This window comes from Antedon bifida, chromosome 11 (assembly GCF_963402885.1).
Source record: "Antedon bifida chromosome 11, ecAntBifi1.1, whole genome shotgun sequence".
In the NCBI taxonomy this organism is placed as follows: Eukaryota; Metazoa; Echinodermata; class Crinoidea; order Comatulida; family Antedonidae; genus Antedon; species Antedon bifida.
This window is the reverse complement of record NC_136236.1, coordinates 1,117,741-1,122,630: the sequence shown is the minus strand read 5'-3', so window position 1 is coordinate 1,122,630 and position 4,890 is coordinate 1,117,741.

The following is a 4,890-nucleotide window of genomic DNA, read 5'->3' as shown; positions in this document are numbered from 1 at the left end:
TCCATGCTGTGGAACAACAAGAAATAAATGCCAAATGAACTAACAATGCTCAAGTATGCAAAGTTACAATTTACATACAATTTGCATAAAACATCTGGTGATGTATGCATGGCTGTACTTTAAATAAAGTATTAAAAATACTATATTGCTGACACTAAAAAAAAAATTAGGTGTGAATATACAAAGTAAAACAAAAGGAGCAGAAAAACAAAAAATTATCTAATATTTCACTAAATTATTATATTTTATATCTTTCAGTTGAAACAGAAATGGAAACTTGATTTCATATCCTTTGAAGTGAAAGATACATTTTCGCGATCATGTATAAAAAATGTCGCTAGCTGCGCCAGAATATAGCTTTCTTTGACCGAGTTTAAACTTCATGTGACAGTTGGAAAACCTGTACTTTAGTACAGGGTGTTTCACTGAATATTGTATACTGTATATATCCATTATTATCATCCGCGATCCAGCTGCTCGGTCTGATTGCCATTATATTTATAACTAGTCCCAACCTCAATAAAGTTGATCTCTGTGTTGTGTCTATTTTTTCACTTTATTTAAGTTATAGTATAGGCATATATTAGTGATAGGCATATGAATTTCAGCATTGCATCAATTTTGCATTTATTTTTTGTTCAATAATGATTTGTATTTTATAAGTAGGCATATATATATACCTGTACTTTATTTTATCATCTGATTTCACATTTATTATTTTCTATGCTGTATTTTAATTAGTCTGGTAGGCATATATATACTTTATTTTATCTGATTTCACATTTTATTATTTTCTAAATAATCTATTAAAACTGTTTAATCTTGTTAGCATAATATATTTTAAGATATTTCTAGGATTTAGTTAATGTTAGTGGTAGGCATATTGTTATTAATTATGATAGAGTGATAGGCGTATTTGTAAAGGTAAGTTTTTAAAAAGTTACTGTACTGGCAGCCAGAAAGAAGGCTAAGATACAGGTATGTGGATTGATTACTTTTTCCTCCACTGGACGCCCTCTATACTACTAGTTTAAAAAGCGCCCTCATTTGATCTTTAAAAAAAAAAAGTGATACTATCGTTTGTGTTAACTGAGGGCGTTCTGTATCAAGTGCGCCCTCATTTAATGGGAAACTGACCGCTGCGGCAATTATTTTTTTTAGATTATGAGGGCGTTTTTCTAGTGCGCCCTCTATATTGTTGTTGGCATGGAGAGCGCCCTCATCTGGTTGGAAATGGCTTCTGTAAGGGACTTCTACGCAAATTTTTTTTTTTGCTTGGTGAGGCCGCTTTCAGAATACTGGCTACAATATAGAGGGCGTTTTTATTCCGAGTGCGCCCTCTATATTGTTTGCATAAAGAGCGCCCTCATCTGGTTGAAATTGCTTCTGTAAGGGACTCCTACGCAAATTTTTTTTGATTGATGAGGGCGTCTTCAGACTACCTGCTACAATATAGAGGGCGTTTTTATTCCGAGTGCGCCCTCTATATTGTTTGGATGGAGAGCGCCCTCATCTGGTTTTAAATGGCCTCTGTAAGGGGCCCCTACGCCAATTTTTTTATTTGATGAGGGCGCCCTTCAAACTGCTATCTACAACATAGAGGGCGCTTTTGAAAAGTGAAGGGCGCCCTCTGGCGGTTGGAGGTCAGCCACTTTAATAAAAGACAAACAAATATACGTTGTGTGTTGGTGTTTATTTGTTCGAGCCAAAAAAAAAATGCACCTCTCTGCAACACCCCCTATGTGCCCCACTACGCCAATGAGTTAACCCACTCAACTACACAGTGAATATGTCCCCCAAGTCATGTCAGCCACAATCGCCAAGCAACAAGAATGCTCTAAGACATCTAGAAAGTCATAGACACAAGTTTCAATCGACATGATTAAAGTTCAATGTAAACTACAGAAAGACCAAACACAAGTGAGAACCCAATACTCCAATGCAGGGACGCTGACACATGAGGGAATCGCCCTGGGCACACCGGACGTCCTCAGGAGTGGAGTGATATGCTATTTGAGCATAGGAATTAATAGTTGAATATATGTTTATATTAAAATTTGGATATTAAAAAAATATATTTAACAAACTTGATTACAGACATGATTAATAAAAGAATTTTGACATTAAAAAATCTATGAATAATAAAGAAATTTGACCAATTTTGGAATACATTCAACTATATTATTTTAAACATAAAAAGAAGGTTACATTGCATATTAATATTTACAGTTCAAAAGGTAAGAGGTCCTAAGACTAAATTCCCAAAACATCAAACTAGACGCATTTATGTTGAACGAAGCTTGACATAGCTTCGCACGACACAAACGCACCCATTCTTTTGTTGTGGAAAATAAAGCCAAACTGGTGTCAGAAAATTAGACAATAATTTTTATGCCTATATTAGCTCAAGAAAACAAATTGTGCAGTACATAAATTTGGATTAAATAATTTAATAAGGTTGACTCTCTGGTAATACCAAACCCAACGACTTCGTTTTCAGGACAGCACAGTGTAATTGTTATACTGCCCGACTTATTACCCTTCAGATAAGGTACCAACTATTCCTATCTTAAATTAAGAGAAGCCATTTTTTTATTTTAGTGCAAGTTTGTTTATTTTTTTCTAATTCTTAATGTTTGTAGTAACAAAACTGTGTGTATGTTGTGTTCACTGTGTAGATTATTGTATGTATAAACTCAACCAAAACAAACTATTAAGTGACACTTAATATTAGATGCAATGTAATTAATTATGTATACATTAAGTTGTACACAAATACTAAGTCTAAATGATTAAATTATATTAATTAATTAATTAGTAAAATAGCTTTATCTCTATTGTTTACAAAGACACTTTTTTAAAGGAATATTAAATTGTACACACAACTACTAAGTTTAGTGTTAATACTACAAATTATTTTGATATATTAAATACAGTAATTTATTATTTATTACTATTAATTTACTAAGTTTTACATATATTTATAAAATTTACCAAATAAAAATAATTGGGAAATATTACAATTACCTAACTTGCAAAATATACTTGTTTATGAGTAAACAAAATTAAATAGACCTAAAGTTTGTATTATTTATATTTTACCTATTATGAAGATATCTTAAATGAAGTTATAGTACATTGGGAGGGTTAAGTTAGGAGTATCTATGCCGATAGGTTAGACAACCACATACAACAGCATTGCTTAAAATTCTGATTAATATTAATAAATATCAAAACAATATTAGAAGACTTCTATTTAAATACCTAACATTAAAAATACATCTAAATGTATTTAGTTATTAAATTGAACTAGCAAAAAAACAGTAAGTTTGTTTAAATTGTGTATAAATTGCATTACTTAGCTTGAGTTTACATTTTCTGCCTATCTGGCGTATCCTAATTAAATCTTCAATTAAATTCAAGGAAAATAAAATCTGTATTAATATATTTCTTTAATATTACTTAAATATAAAGGCGTTTTACAATAATTATTCCTAGCTATTTAATTTATTATTGTTTGTTTTGGTAGAAAATATACTTGAATGATGAATGATGCTTTATATTATACTCTATTAATAATTATTTATATTTAATGTTTAATTACATTATTGGCTTCTCCTTGAATTTGTGTTGACCAAAATAAATTAAAATATGCATTTATATAATATATTTATAAATTGTTTTTATTATATTTGCAACAAAAAATGTAACATTATCTAATCTTTAGTTTAAGTTAATAAAAAGAGATAAAACTCAAATCAGCCACTAAAAAGGTTTTTAAATTTCCCCTTACAGGCACCTAAGTTTTAAATTTTCCCTTACAGGCAGCTAAGTTTTAAATTACCCCATACAGACAGCTAAGTTTTAAATTTCCCATTACAGGCACCTAAGTTTTAAATTTTCCCTTACAGGCAGCTAGGTTCTAAATTGCCCCTTACAGGCAGCTCAGTTTTAAATTGCCCCTTACAGGCAGCTAGGTTTTAAATTGGCCCTTACAGGCAGCTAAGTTTTAAATTGCCCCTTACAGGCAGCTCAGTTTTTAATTGCCCCTTACAGGCAGCTAAGTTCTAAATTGCCCCTTATAGGCAGCTAAGTTCTAAATTGCCCCTTATAGGCAGCTAAGTTCTAAATTGCCCCTTATAGGCAGCTAAGTTCTAAATTGCCACTTACAGGCAGCTAAGTTCTAAATTGCCCCTCATAGGCAGCTAAGTTCTAAATTGCCCCTCATAGGCAGCTAAGTTTTAAATTGCTCCTTACAGGCAGCTAAGTTTTAAATTTCCCCTTACAGACACCTAAGTTTTAAATTACCCCTTATAGGCAGCTAAGTTTTAAATTACCCCTTACAGGCAGCTAAGTTTTAAATTGCTCCTTACAGGCAGCTAAGTTTTAAATTTCCCCTTACAGACACCTAAGTTTTAAATTACCCCTTATAGGCAGCTAAGTTTTAAATTACCCCTTACAGGCAGCTAAGTTTTAAATTGCTCCTTACAGGCACCTAAGTTTTAAATTACTGTAATGGATCGGAAAGCTTCCGAAGTTTCTTATACCTACATTATTGGTGGCGCAATATATTGCATTGCATTGCTATTGTTCACTACTGGTATTCGCGGGCGTATTTGCATATCAGGTGAATGATTATATCGAATAGGCTGCGTGAGCGTTGGTTCTGCAGAAGTTGTTTTAGTTGTTGTCTGAGTAAGACATGTTATATACTGTATTTCTTTTAAGTGTGGATTCTCGCCAATACTGTGAGTAGATAATTATTTTCTATACAACCATAATGTTTTACAGTATTACTCCATGTGCATAACCGAGTTAAGTTGTTATCGTTCATTATTTGTAACGACAATGAATTCACTGTTTTTAATTTCTCTTTGATATACAGCTTTG